The sequence below is a fragment of the Dermacentor albipictus genome, chromosome 3 (genome assembly GCF_038994185.2).
Source record: "Dermacentor albipictus isolate Rhodes 1998 colony chromosome 3, USDA_Dalb.pri_finalv2, whole genome shotgun sequence".
Classification (NCBI taxonomy): Eukaryota; Metazoa; Arthropoda; class Arachnida; order Ixodida; family Ixodidae; genus Dermacentor; species Dermacentor albipictus.
This window is the reverse complement of record NC_091823.1, coordinates 44,003,581-44,019,183: the sequence shown is the minus strand read 5'-3', so window position 1 is coordinate 44,019,183 and position 15,603 is coordinate 44,003,581.

Sequence of the window (15,603 nt, the reverse complement as noted above, 5' to 3'; positions counted from 1 at the left end):
ACGGATAAGTGCGCAATGAAATAGTGGAGTTGTTTTAATGGTACAGCTTCCAGATTTCGGGGTACCGAAAACGTTCTGAACGACAAACAGCTAAGCTCATATTCACGCTACATATACATACACAGTCATGTGAAGCACTCGTAGAACTTGGAGGGTGGGGAACGAGCACAAAAATAACAGTGACCAAGGAGTGCCAGTGCTTCTGCCCTGTGTCCTCTCTCTCGTCTCTGTCAATCTTGTGGTCGTTCCCACCCTGTAAATATTCGTATATGCACGAACTTGCCCAACAACGAACATTGTTACTCACACCACACACTTGGTCAACATTTAAGCTTCCGACATATCTTTTCGCCTTGAATCGCGCACCTTAACCAACAAAATCAGCGGCCACGCAGTGTCGCGTGGCTGTGCGAAGCAAGGGCACGATATACTATCCGTTTATGCCAGAGTGGACATCATAGAGGAAAGATGCCGGCATTATTTGAATTGTCCCGGACCGAGACACATCTTATACATCCTTGCTTCCTCTTTCTTGTTTATTTTCACGCGAGTGACTTCATTGCGGACGCGTTTCTTTCATTCTGATTGCGTAGCACGATTTCGGCGGTGAGCCGCAAAACGATCGCTCGGTTGCTCGAAACACACACAGCGCATCTATTCGCAACTGAGTGTCCAGAATACACGTACACACACTCGTTTCTCCGCGTGAGCATACACCCGCCTTCGACGCACCGTGTCTGCGCCCAGTGGATGAACTTCCTCCCTTTCGTCTGGCGAGCGTTTCCTCCCCGATAGAGAACAAGAAACAGGAACATAGTAGAAACAATACCACAACACAAACACTTAAAGAAGACAGAATAAAAAACGCGGCCAACCTCTCCCTTCAGTATGCACGCACGCACATACACACGTCGAAGAGGGGGAGAAAAAAAAAGAGGGAGCTGCAGACGCATCCCGTCCTGTGCGTTTTTCCGTGCTCCCCTTCTCCCACTAACCCTCCTCCCCGTGCCGTTGTGTATTTCGTTTCGTTTCCTTTTTTTTTTCCTGCTTACCAGGACCGCGCGTACTCCCCTTTCCGAAAGCAGGATGGTGGTGGTGCTCGCTTTTTCCCTCCTTCGGCGACTAAAAAAATCGGCGAAGCTCTCCCGCCGGTTTTTTTGAGACGGTCCCCGACACTGCGCTGGTCTCTTCTCGCTTGCGCGTTTTTGGACGTTTGCTTCTCCCTCGGCTCCTCTTTCCGCGCCGCTCTCTCCGCTCATCTTTTCCTCCTCATCCCTGACCGGACTGTTGTCGGGGTTCGGGAATGCAACCCTTGTGGACGCTGGATGGGCACGGCTGTGGGAGAAAGAGAGAGAGAGAGAGGGCGATGGGTGAGTTATAAAAGAAAGTGGCAAAAGGGGGCCATAGCATCGCGAGAGCCAAAACGAAAAAAGCGAAGTATAGTAGTTTAGTAGCAGTGCCTCAGCCACCACCACCACCACCGCCACTAGTTCCTGCAAATGGCGAGGAGGACGCGCTTTGAGCATTTCTGCCAGCGAAGGCGGCAGCAGTGGCATCGCGAGTCCGATTCTCGAGCCTCCCCCCCCCCCCTTTCCCACCCACCCACGTATTTTTCTGTAGCTAGCCGCCGGCGTAGGCTTCCCTAACGCACTTTCTTTCTTTTCACCCTCAGACGTACGGCCGAATTTTTTCTTGTATTGCTCGCGAGACAAGACTGGGGTTTTGTTTTCTTCTTTCTACTACCCCCCACCTATCCCCCCTTCTTGCTCGTTCGTCGCCTTCCCGATCCATCGCGGCAAGCGGCCAAGGAAAGGACAGGGACTGCTGAGTGCGCGCTGAAGACGCATCCCGAGGCCCAGTCAGTGCCAGATCTCTGCCGGCGCGCGAACCCCGCGCTGCCTTCGCCCTTTTTTTCTAAGCCCACCGCCTCTCCTCGCCCACCGTCGTCACAGAAACCGGCTGCCCACAGCCGGCCAAGAGCGAGCCGGCGAAGCGCGCATTTTCTTGTCGTTTGCCCGCCGCCCGAGCCCCCGGTCCCCCTGAAAACGCCCGCGCGTCGCCGGCCGTCTCCGTATCCCTTCCACCCCGTCTTGCTGCTCCTGCTGCTGTTATAGCATGCCGCCTCCATCACGTTGCGTCGTCTCCGGCTGTACGCCATGCCGACTTCTTGTAGGCCCCTTTCCGCGTGCTCGCATACATACGTAGACTCTCGCTTTGTATAGGTGCATGCGTCTCCCGCTCACTCTCTCTCTCTCTGCGTCTGCGTGTGTGTACCAGTTGAAACGCGCGCGGACGCGAACACGGCTTTCCTCTTTGGCCGCCACGGCAGCTTCGAGAGTCGGGTATAACGCAGCGGACAGCACCCGTGGGCAGTACACGCAGTTTCCTCGGACTTGCACCGAGCGGAAACCGATGCGTGCAGCTAGAAAATACATAAGAAACAAGAAACTTGTCTGTGTTGCAGTTTCGCACTCGCATGCCATGAAAAATGGCGTTCTCCTTTTGAAGCGTGGCCGCGACGAATGGGCGTATGGAAACGCACATTTCTTTCTCAGCGCGCCGACCTATTGCACACTGCGAGTATGCGTACCTGTATAGCGCTCAGCTCAAGAGAGAAGGAGATTCTTGATGATGGGAAGGAAAGGTTGGGGTAAAGTGCAGCGCAGTAACTGTCTCTCAGCAGAGGACACCTCAAACGCGCTGCACAGGGGGTAGGGAATGAAAGTAGGGGGGGAGAAATAGCACCAGAAATCAGCTCAAGAGTCCGAGTGCAAGAAATGAAATTAACGAAGGAGGGAAGGTGGGGATGACTGCACGACTCATCTATTGACAACCAGGTTACTCATTTTCATCCATTGATGAAAATGAGATGTAACTTATGTAACTGTAACTTATGTAAATGTAACTTATGTAACGAGATGTAACTTATGTAACACCTCATAGTCGCAGAGAGACACATAATCATATACATTTATTATAATGAAAGAGATGAGAGATGCACACTGACTCGACGTTCGCCCCAGTTATTCAGCTTTAGAGAAGTGGAATGGGAGTGAAAAGGAAAAGAGAGATAAGTGTTGGTGAGGAGGAGGAAATTAGTGGTTTGAATTAACATGAATAGTAAAGCTTATTTAAAATTCTCAAATCGAGGACATGGTCATGCAGGAATTTGTGGATAGCCTTTAGAACGCCTCACTGAAAACCACGGTCAGGCCAAGGACCTATAAGAGAACCTTTTCTGACATAAGGTTGATCAGAATGTATTCAGAGGGTTATTGTAGAGCTATCCTGATACCTGCGTTGGGGTCATTCGAGCTTTAGGCTCGCCTCGTAAAATGAGGATGGAACGAGCTAATTGCTGCGTTCATGCAAGTCTGTTAAAACAGTTCGGACATACACGAGGTTGATTAGCAAGACAATTTAGTGAATGACTCAGCCGCACGAGAAATTTACTTCAACTTCTCTGCATTAACGGTCAACACAAGTCTAGAGAATGCCCTAGAAATTTACATTAAACATAGAGTTTATAACACGGCTGCCATTTCTCTGTACTTGAAATAATATGAGCACGGGGGGCAGCAGTGCGAACGAAGCTGGTTTCCTTTCACTAATGCTTTAATAATCACTGAAGTCTATCTCACCAGTCGACTAAGCGCCGGTCATGGTGGCGAGTCATTAGAGGTAACTATTTCCTATGTATATAATGTTCCTGGCAGTCGACGTCTTGACAAGTCTTCGCAGAGTCCTATAGCACGTCGGGATATATATATAGTATACGTGTCACGAACAACAAAATGCCAATTAGCTACCTTTTCAAGTGAGATGTTCGTGCAAACGCAACGTTCTGTCGTTTCGTGTAGTGTTCTTTGCAAATGAGTGCTGTGCTTACTACAGTGTAGATAAGTTGACATGTGCACAGATAAGTCCCGTTCGTAGGGTCCTCGTTCCTTTTGTGTAGGTTTTCATATGCAGTGTGCATTGGTATTCCATATATCTACATGAAGTTTGCGCACTTGTCCACATCCCGCTTTTAATGTAGGTGTCACAAAAAAAATTACGTACATACCAAGATAAAACGCTCATCTATTAATAACAACACACAAGCACGTAGCCGACAGGACAGCCTCCACGTCGTCTGCTATACAATTACCGGCGCTGTCTCTGCGAGGATACAAATCTGCGCTTCACAAACACGAAGTTCTGTGTTGGATTCGTGTATACTGTTCTTCTCTTGAAGGACTTGAGTCGTACGTGGTTTAAGATGCTGGGTTTTAGCTCTCAAGTCACAGGCCGTCACTCGTGATTCAGTTAACAGTTTAAGACACTCGCGAGTAGTGCGTCATTAGTGAGTAACGACAACCCCTCCTCAAGGTATCAAGCCTGCGCGATGGGAATTTACTAATCACATATTTCCTTCACAAGATGGAAGCAAAACAAGAATGGGCGGCTGGTTTTTCGCACTGCAGAGATGTACGCTTGCAGACATTGTCAGTTTTTGCAGCAGATGACGTGACGGTGTATATAGCTGGATGTCTTCGACCGTCGTCAGGTACTGCCTGCGTTCAACCCAGTGATAGTTGTAGTAAGCAGAATCTCGAGTAGTCCTGGGGAATTCAGGACCAGATATCGAATACACCCACTGCCGAGCACGCGCTAGAGTTCTGTCTTCTATATTAACGTATCTATATAAGCTCAATGCAGCGCCCTTTCCTTCATGGATTCCCACGTTAGAGACCTCGAGTTACGACGTGCCTTACATGGCGCCCGCCGAAGCCCGAACGATGCATGGTTCAAGTTCCGAACAAGACGCCAAGCTTGTACTACGCGTTATTTCCTTTATATATATCTACTGCTTTCTTTCTCTTCTATAGCGTCGTCAGGTCGTCGTGTATAGTCTCCGGACCACGCGCTGTTCATGTGTGTACGTACGGGCCACTTCCTGCCCGTTACGTAAGCCCATTTCAGTTATTATCGTCGATCGCTACCTTTAAACCCCCCCGCACACTATACACACACACGCGCATACACACCCGGCTCCTTCGGCCCTCGAAAGTCCTCGCACACTTGCTGCTAGTGCGCTGATCCAACGGGCTGCCCGGCACGCCTTCTCAACCCCCCCCCCCCCCCCCCATCTAAAGTCGGCCGCCGGTGCTTCAAACGCGCGATCCCTTCCGCTTCCATAGTTCACTCATTAAAACACTGGGCCACGCTAAACATACAAATTGCACAGCGTCTGACTATCGATTTTTGCCGCGAGGGGCCTATGTTCCAGAGTATATGTATACTTGTTTGTGCTTCGCTTCGGCGTACTTTCGCCCCGACTCCCTCGTAATCCACTTTTTTTTTCCCTGTCCTTAGCGAGTTCTATATTTTTTACCTCTACTTCTGTATGTGTTTCCTTTTTGCTCTTTGATGCACTTCACTGTCTTGCTCGGCTCTATTTCTTGTTTTTCTATCTGTGAATGCTTTCACATTTCTTTGCCTTATACCTTCGTCTCTTCGTACGTCTGTCCCTGTTCGCGCGCGCCCCCGTAGAATAAAAATAAATATTTGTATAGATATATATATACACATCTAGAGGGAGGGGTTGAAGAACAGGGGGCGAGGGAAGCAGCCAGGAATCGCATATAGTGGAGCCATAGTGGTAGGGGAGATTTTTTTTTCTTTATAAAGGGTTTCTTCGCCGGAACATGAAGTCTTTATTATAACGTCGTCTTTCTTTGTACTACATCAGCGCTCGTATATATTATGACGAGATTGTGTGCTTGTTTCGCCACTTAATGGAAACAGTGGGTCCCCTAGCCCCATTACGTGGCAAGGGAAGCAAACACACGCACACATACACACGCACACATACACACAAATAAATGCACGCGCGCCGGATAATGACAACACCAGTGTGACACGTCCCCTGAGCGTCAGGGCCTCTCTCGGACTCGGGGCTAATTACAAAGGCGAGGCGCACGAGAAAATAAAAAAAATAATTAAAAAAAGTAAGACCGGCAGGCATACAGCGCGCTGCAGCTTAAGTGGAAAGTTTTTGCGCGTTGTATATACGGTATAAATGTGAAACTATACTTTGCTGTAGTGCTCGGTGTGTGGTTGATTATATGCATGCATCTGGAAGCTTGGATTTGTCCTTTTTGTGTCCGTGTTCTGCGCGGCCATGCTCTTAATGTCGAGCATCAAGTCGTTGCGAAGAAGGTACAACGTAGCAACGAAACTCGGGAAAAGAGCGAAGAAGTGAAAAAAAAAAGAATTAAAAAACCATCCTCTCGTCTTAGAACTGATGAGGACAAAATAAAGAAAAAGTAAGATGTGCGAAATTAAAAGTCGGAAGTATGTGACAGAATTCGTTAAGAGCGGCGAACGCATAATGCAAAACACGAAAAAAAGATGGAGTAATAAGGAAAGGGTGGAGCAAGAAGGAAAAGTAGGAAGAGTGGAACGAAGGAGTAATTAGAGAGTCGATCAGCAGAGCGGTCGTTCGTTTATTTTTTTATTTTTTATGCTATTTTTTTCCCATCTCCAGTTCCTCGGAGGAAGGGGTTTGTCGAGAAACCAGTAATAAGGCTTAGTGTGTTCGCCCCGGCTGACTTGAGGACGAGCACAGAACTCCCTCTCTCGTATACGCCGAGTATATGCAGGCGCGGGCTTGTCGAAATCAATGATACTCTGTAATCTGGCATTTGTACCGCGCAATTGAAATGCTCTCCGCGCGCACCCGGCACAAAAATTATTGGGTTCCACAACATAATCTCGCTCTGGTCATTATTACTTCTTTTGTCGCTCTTACAACCACCTCCCTCCCTCCCCCATTTTGAAGCGTTACGAGCGAAGCATAACGTGGCTGAAGCCGGCTTTATAGCATGTCCTCTCGTGTATTGCTTAATACCACGCTGATTAATGAACCCTCTTTTTAAATTTTCGTCCCACGTCTGTCCATGCTATAGTCCTTTCGTGCGTGGAATGTTCGAAGGAAAGACGTTCGTTCGCTTGTTCGAGAGGCACTTCGAGTATTGCTGAAGGCTGCTGTCCTTGCTCTGTTCGAAGTTTGTACTCTAATATTCGTTAGAGAGCTTGGAAGTAGTTTCCGTGTTTTTTTTCTGCTTTCTTCTTTCCTTTATCTCATCGCATGTAGCGGCCATTTCATCATGGTGCGTCTTCTGAGGACATTGATTTGTTATGCGTCATTAAAAAAAATCCCAATATGTCTGATTCCACGCCTACTGTGACAATACGTACAGCGAATACGCCAGGAAACGTTTTGCAGCGACGTGAGTATATGCCAGTCTTTGTCAAAATAAATGAAGCCACTGCATTCATGACTGAATCTTGCTCCGGGATGTCCCATCGGCCTCTCTTTAGAGTCCGCATGCGCTGCTCTAAAGGAGGGAGTTCACCAATCACCCTCATAATCCAGAGCTCTCTAAAACCAGGACTTCCACAGGAACGATGCGAGACGAAGCCAGGAATCAGTCACACACGTTCGTACTCCTAGCGTTCCTGGGGGCCCGCGCCGCCCCCAGGAAAGGGGCGGCGGCCCTCTCGGATCCGCGGAAGTAGCGAGGAACCAAGACCTCGAGGAGAACAATGCACGAGACTGACGTAGTGGCCGCGTCGCGGTAAAAGCTTGTCCTCCCTGCGTGGAGGGAGCCTAACCAACTCTGCAGGCATTTTCACTAAAGTTGTTCTCTCTCTCTGTACGTTAAGGCTTGGACAGACCCATAAATTGGGTAGCTGTGTAGAACAAGCATCATGAAGAGCCATCGATATTGAAGGTAAATGCCGCGGAGTTGCACAGTATGACGTCCTTTTAGCCGTACCTGGCCATTAGAGTCATTCCAGATTTATTTTGATATTATTGCTTTTTTTTTTCGTCTTCCGCAAGCCGTTGCTATCAGCCATGTAGCTCGTCTTGTGCTCCGCTATATGACTACACACGTGCTCCCGAAAGCATCTTTGCGAACACTCCACTTATTATTAGATTATATCGGTGAGCGATCGACCAAATTGCCAGCCCGTACACGAGATGCATGTGCACTTGCCGCGACACTAGACGCTGGAATCGTCATCAGCCAGCGTGTGTGAGGCCCTTACCCGATGCAGAATGAGTGCACCTTCGGAACGTGCGGTTTCTCAGTTCACCCTGAGCGAAAACATTATTCTCTGTTTTTATCATGACTCACTTGTTCTCTACAAACCTTCAAAACACAGGCGATATCATCCGATGATCTCAGCAATCCCCCCCCCCCCCCTTCTCCCCAAAATACCTCGAAAATAGAAAAAGGAAACGCGCTGCATGCTGTAAATAATTATATGAGGAAAGGTTACCTTGATTTCAATATCACCAGCGCTGGTGTAATGTGTTGTGCTTTGAGGCGTACTCTTCAGTGGCCAATATACGTACTGGCTGCAGTGGTCTGAGCAACTGGAGAAAAAGAACTTGCGCGCCATCCGAATGCAACTCGTGGCAGTCACATTCTGAAATCGTCGGTGCCTTTTTCTTATCATTTGTGGTCTTTGTCTTTTTTCCCTCCGGGAAATGCGTTTTAAACACTGTAAACAGTGGGTGCATCGCTCTTCCCTTCCACTGACCTCGCTTTAATGTATTTGGTTTTTTTTTTTGTCCTTGACCAGCTGTGCCCATCAACTGCTGCAAAACCACGTCGCGTTTACCAATATTCGGCACTGAATTCTCAGCGACCATTTTCCACCGCCTGTTTAAGAAGGATTCCTTGCCGCGTCAACCGGTCTTTGAGCCCCACCAGTGATATCGGAGATTGTGCGGGCAAAGAGAGAGATAGCCGATTGCCTCATAGTGCCAGAGACAGTGCGCTGTTGCGCAGTCCGAGGTTTCCTTTAGCGTGCGGTGCGCAACAGCGAATGTTTGGTGAGCAACAACGACCGGCCGTTGAAACAAAGCAGGGAAACTCACGCGGGACCCTTTCACCTTCTCTCTTTCCCTAACGGCGCAAAAGGCAGCGCCTTGCCCTTCATACACTTGCACAAGTGCTTGTGTGTGCGTGCTTTCTCCCGTCTCGGCGGCGTCCCAGACGAAACCACCCCTAACCGGACCGGTTTTTCTTCGTAACCAACCCCTCCTTTCTTCGTGGCGCGCAAGACAAAACAGCCGCCGCTGGGTTCCAAGGGCGAGGACGTAATAGATGCAGCCACGGCTGCCCCGGTCATCCACCCAGAGCCCGGGATGCCTTTCCGGCCGCCGCCGTCGCCGTGTAACAACCTCCTTCCCCCGGAGCGCCAGCCGCCGCGTAAACATCTTTTCCCCACGGCCGCTGTCACGTGCTCCGTGTGAGGAACACACACACATCCGCCTCAGGCGAGAGCACGAAGCCTCGTATTTGCGCGCTCGGCCGCTCCTCTCCCTGCTGTCCTTTTCTATTTTCTCCTTGTCTCTGCCTTTCTTCATCTGCACTCCAAGGCTCGCAGAGGCCGGTCGCCATGACTGTACATGACCGCCAATAGTTCAGTGCAGCAGGGGGCGAACGTCAGAACGCGATCCTTTGTGCGACAAGAAGTGTGGCCAGCGAGCCCAACCTATCGAACTCACTACATACTATACGTACTCCATGAAAGCGTCCAGTGGTTAGGCGTTACGCCATTCTCTCTTTCCAGCTAGGCCTAACGCCGGCAGCTTGCCATCCGCCATAGACGATAGCGACCTCGCGAGATGACGCTGTACATTCGAACGTTCCCCAAAGCCGCTGTTTCAACTTTCACGACTCTGCAAGCCAACGTGGCCACCGCCGGTGCAGGGTTCTCCGGTGTACGGGCTGACCTGGCGCGGCTCCTGGGCAGACAGGTGCCCCGCGCCAACGCATAAGCGGGAACTCCAGCAGGTTCTCTCGAGGTGGGGAGGAGGGTCCGGTCGAGATGGGGACATGATTGCGGGTCCCGAAGCGCCCCGCTGGGCCGCCGCCCGCCTTCCGCGTGCTTCGACGGCCTGTCCGCATGCGACGCGCCTCCGCGGCCAACGACTCCAGGTCGAGTTGCATGCCGCGCGTCTCGGCCTTGCGGTTTACGACGGCTAGAGGGCGCGCGCTCTCATCAAAGTTTCTCAAGCTGAGACGCTCGGGTGGTTTCCGGAGCCGCGCTGTATACGACTTTTATAGTGTCTTACTTGTCATTTGCACTGCGTTGTCCCCTGCCACCTAGTCACATCCAACTAACCGTAAAGGAACTGTTGACGCGCAGCACTTTGATGGCGTTTGCTACGCGAGATCGCCGCGGACTCAGCGGGGAGCAGTTAAGATTGTTTGCCTTAACAAGGCGAGGTCACAGCGTCTTGCGATGGCCTCGCGACAACTCCGTGTCTGCGGTTCCCCGCCTAGTCTTACAATTCGCCACACTCCGACCTCCTCCGACTTTCCTTTCTGCAGTAAGCCTAGCTACGCTTTGTCTTGCTGCTGCCGGCTAAAAAACATCGCCAACGAAACAAGGCGATCCCGCCTTTCTCCTGTAGCGCTACACCGTGATCCAAACCAGACTGTGATTTCCTCTTTTACGGCCCGATCGCAGCTGCCGTGCGGCTGGGTAACAGCTTGAGGCCGCTCACGCGCATAGTCGCAAATAACAGGATAAAGCTTGAGCAAATTAACTGTCATGTTTACGTAGTTCCTTCCGCAACGTGTGGTGATCGTGTTAAACGAGCTCATGTTTAACCATTTCGAAGCTTCAGCTGTTTCCATGTTTATGCATGACCATAAATTCTGCAACTTTACGCCGTATCGCCCGGTGGCTTTCCTCACTATTTTTTGGATGTCCGGGAGTCTTTCAGTTCTCTTTGTATGCATTATCTGACTATGGCGCTTCGCTACTCAGCACGAGGTCGCGGGGTCGATTCTCTGCCTCGGTAACTGCACTTACATAGCGGTGCCGGGATGCAATTGCACTCGTGTGCTTATAATTTGGTGCACGTTAAAAAACTTCGAGTTGTCAAATTTCAATCGGAATCGTATTCCATTGAAAACTAAACTGCTACTTTGAAACGTAAGACATTATCTGTTAATTTATGTATTTTTTTATAATATTATCTTTACATTATGACTTGGACATGTTGGAGTCTTGATCAATGCTGGCTCCTTTGTTTCTCAATTACGTGCTGATGTGTTGAATATTCGAAAGAAAATTGACATAGCAGTAAAATATGCAGATTGCAGAGAACAGCGACTGTATACGCACACATAGCGTACTATTTCGACAACCAATATCTCACATACACGACTTACAGCGCAATAAGGTTACAACTAGCACGCACATGTGCGCGTAGATGTTCTGCACCGTTCAAATGTGTAACTTGCCTGACACAGGAAGTACATATAAAGTGCATTGCCCATGCGTATCCGCACCGCACCGATTATTCATTCACTTTATTTGGATAGCGTTTCTTATTTCTGACTTTCAGTAAACCGGTGCATCTGGGACAATAACCCATGCTCAGTTTCCACACATTTCCAGTAGGCACACTGTAGAGCGGCATAAGGACCTTCTTACAGTGCAGACATTGTTCTATATTCTGCAAGCAGGTTTCCCCGCACACCACCAACGCCACCGCTGGGATGGCGATGCTTGCGCTCAATTAGCGTGCGGAGCATTGAACGCTTTCGCGCATGTCATTTTCTTCTTTTCGCTTTCACTACGTGAGCATCGAATGGCTGACATCTTCAATCGCGGTATCAGCCTTCCATAGGAAATAGACAGAGCCTTGTGGAGCAGCATGCTTACCAAGCGTTTGGTATGCTAAAGAACTAATCACTGTTATGTTCCACAGAAAGGGAACAGCATGCCGCATCATGCTGGGCAAGATTATGGGGTATTTTTACTTCAGGTATGGCATCTATAATGCTTCAAATTAAATTAAAAGCGTTTGTAGCATTTGCATGTTACGAATTAAAGGAGGTAGGAGGCGTCCCGATATGTGCTGCGGTTTTACTTCGGAAAGCAGTCTCCAATTTCTGGGACCATGGGTATTGTTATATTTTGATAAGGATGCCTTCACATGGTTAGACAACATTTTAGGGCTCATTCGCGGTAGCTGTAATATCTTCCGCAGGGGCAGCAACGACTGCCGACCGTAGAAGAACGATGGCTCCACATGGTAGCCACCCGCACGACCTTCAATAGCGAAGTGCTCGCTTCGACCCTTTCTTGCCCCACTTTCTTTTTTCCGATTCGTTTACTAGCTTTAACGTCTTGCAAGTTCATCCTTGACCGACGCCCGCGGTTCGCGCAACAGGGGCTTCACCACAAAGCAAGCCAGGACGTCAGAGCTGCTCCCCTTACAACGCTCCCGGCATAAAGGAAAAGTCCGAGGGAAACGAACGGCCAGGTCCGAACACAATGCGGACCGTCACAAAGCGAGAGGTCACCGTGCAGAAGTTGACCGCTCTTCGCACAATGGCTGCAACTCTTTGACCCCGGGATGCTGTAACAAGTTCGCGACTTCCTATAGAAGAAGGGTTAGGCGGTCGGTCCGTCAGCCAACCCCTTCCCTAGCCAGCTCTTTTGCGACCCTCCTGATTCTTTGTGTCCCGAGTGGGAGGAGGAAGCGGGCCCGTTCCGTATGCCAGTGTGCAAACCCAAGTGCGGCCATGTGTACGGCTCCCGCTGCTTCGCTCCTGGCCGCTTGTGCTCTGAGCACGTCGGTGCCGGCCGAGGGTCAGGTCTTCGCCATCCTGATTTATAGCCGCCTCGCCCGTGGAACAAACAGGGTCAAGCGACGCAACATCTGCGTCCCCGCGCACTACCTGCCTGGCCGCGACTGGCGCCGCTGTTCACTTTGCAGCTGCCCTCGCCGTGCAAGTTCCGCGGGTCAGTGTGGTGCGGCCCCTGTGACGTCATGAGACTCCTCGCCATCGCTGCACTCTTCCTTCTTTTCTTTTCCGCTGTTCTTACGTGGTACTTTTAGCTTAGAAAACGCCAACCTCCGTCAAACTAAGCCTTATATGCCAGTTATTATGAGATTTTATCCACGGTAAGACAGGGAGATCGGGCAGGGAGTCTGCCTGATATACCCTGTGCGGGGGAAACAAAAAAGGAAAAGAAAGAAGGGGATGAGTTCTGAAGCGAACATATGAGACGTCTGCTAGATGCGCAGTCGTGAAGTAGCACTAATGGCGCGAGGCCACTTTGATGTTGTGGAAACTGGTTACACGATAAATCTAACCTCGCATTTGTTATTTTAATCAGATTAAGTGCATGCAAATCTACGGTTAAGCTTTTCCATTCGGTGGGCGTAACTATCGCGTACCGTAATTTGGTTTTGACTTAACCGCACTTGGCACGCACAGAAGGTTGAAATACGCACCTAGATTCTAGCTGAGTTGACTGTTGGGCTAGTTGGTCGTCCATATTTGAAGTAGTAGCTTAGCGCTTGTCCTTGTCTGTCTTCCTTGTGTCTGTGGTTTTATTTGCGCTAAGCTACTACTTCAAATATAGATTCTAGCTGCGTGGCTGCAGAATCATCTGGGTCTCAGTGAAGGAAGAACCAAGGAAATCAACGCGTTTTTTGTTGAAATAAAATGGCCCGAGCACATTGCAGGTTTACCACAAATCGAGATATCCTGGACAAATTCTCGAAATTTAAAAGAGACGGAGGGAGGTTTACGCTCGAGAAAGAGCGCCGAGAAGTATAGAGAAAAAACTGATAATCTAGAGCTAGTTGATTCTTTTGGAAACTAAACACTCTACCACCAGAAATAACAAACGCGAGTGAAAAATCCGGTCACACTCTCTTCGATCGGCGTAGTCTGACTTCGCTAGTACAATGTTAACCTCAGAGATTAAAAACATCGCAACAGTTCCCATCCGTCAAGTTATTCTTCGGTGCCGGGTATTTAGGGCACATATGACAGAATTAAGAACGTGTAATAACAAAAAAGTACCGTTTTTTTTTTTTCAATCTTGCAACCTGGGGCTTTCATAAGTTCGCTAACTTACCATCGTGTATAACTCGCATTCGTTTCCGTTATCCAGAGGCACACGAGTTCCCCTGAAACCAATTTTTAAAATAAAAACGATGAAACAATGCACGCACCTGACCGCAAAGTCGCCGCTAAGCGCTGTAGCGTAATCCCAACGGGAATGCATAGCGACGTGGGTCTGTATATGTTCACATGATATACGTTATCCGACCACTGACGGGCAGGAATGCGATATAGGAAGCATCTCGTCGAGAAGCAAGATGAATCGTTGGCGGCACCAGCTTTAGGAGTTTAACTCCCCTCGCGTTGACCAAAGCACGCATCGAGAGGGGTCGGCAATGTCATTCCGCGCGATGTGATAAATGTTTGCATCACCTAAGATCTACTCTGGTCGAATAAGAGAAGCCGTGTATGCCTGGAGCCAACATGGGGGACTTGTCGATACCACTGGTCACTTCAGGCCTCCATCTTATCGTATATGTACCCACTGTTCTATAATATTATTATTAATATTATGAATATTATTAATATAATAATAATATTATATTAGATATTACTATCGTAATGCGTTCGACGGTGCAATAGACGAAGCTATGCTTCTCACTGCACACGGCCAGGAAAAAAAAAATATGAAATACGCAGTATGCGAATCGCAAACATGTAACGAAGGGATTTTCAAGAGGCAGACATACAGGGGAGACAATACAATGCGAACAAGAGCGATTACTGCGCCCATTGCAGGTTCTAGGAATTAGAGTTCAGCAAAAAAATAAAATAAAATTCTGAGGGAGTAGATGCGCAGTAATTCCCGTGTCTAAAGCACACATTCTCTTCGCCATTCCCCTTTTCACCCTTCCTTCTCCACCCGCAAAAATATAAGTAAACAAATAAAGAAAAGCATCCCCCCCCCCCCCACACACACACTGTTGTATACTAATTAGAAAGCCCCACGTTCTTTATTTGACACTGATGCGAATACTTTGGGTTTGCCGCAATCTATATACGTGCACCGCGTTACTTCACTCGACCGGGAATGAGTTCAGTACTGGCTTCCACCGGCTGTTGACAGCGCACAAACAAATACCAATTTTCGTTTCAGTATTAGCATTCCGTGTATTCTACCTGCGCTCAATTTCTCTGTGCTTAGCCACTTTTCGAAGCACTCACGTTCAGGATTGGTGCGCTGCACCCACGCTCCTGAAGGAATGCTGATGGCCGGGTCCCTACATAGAGTAAGCGCGAACGAGCAAGAAAAGCAAAGACGAGGAGGCCTAACGGGACTAACCACTTTTCCACATAGAGGAAGGTACGTCGAAGGTGCTTCGGGCACGACGGAATGGGTATGCCCCCTCCGAAAACGCGATTATCGCATCTCGTCTGCATGCCCCAGGGCAACTCACGCTGAGACCAAGCTGTCGTGCTCTCTTCGGGGGCGAGACATTCACCTCGCTCGTAAGAGTGTGTGCATGAGAGAGAGAGAGAGAGAGAGAGAGAGAGAGAGAGAGAGAGAGAGACGTGCTTCAAAGCCCGGCGGGACCGGCTCCTCTTTCTCCCAGCCGCGTCTTGCGCCCCTTCGCCGTGCAGGAATCCAGAGGAACAGGATTGGCGCTCAAACGAGTGTCGGCGGGAAGGTCGGCGCGGCGGCAGGCTCCGGCATCTC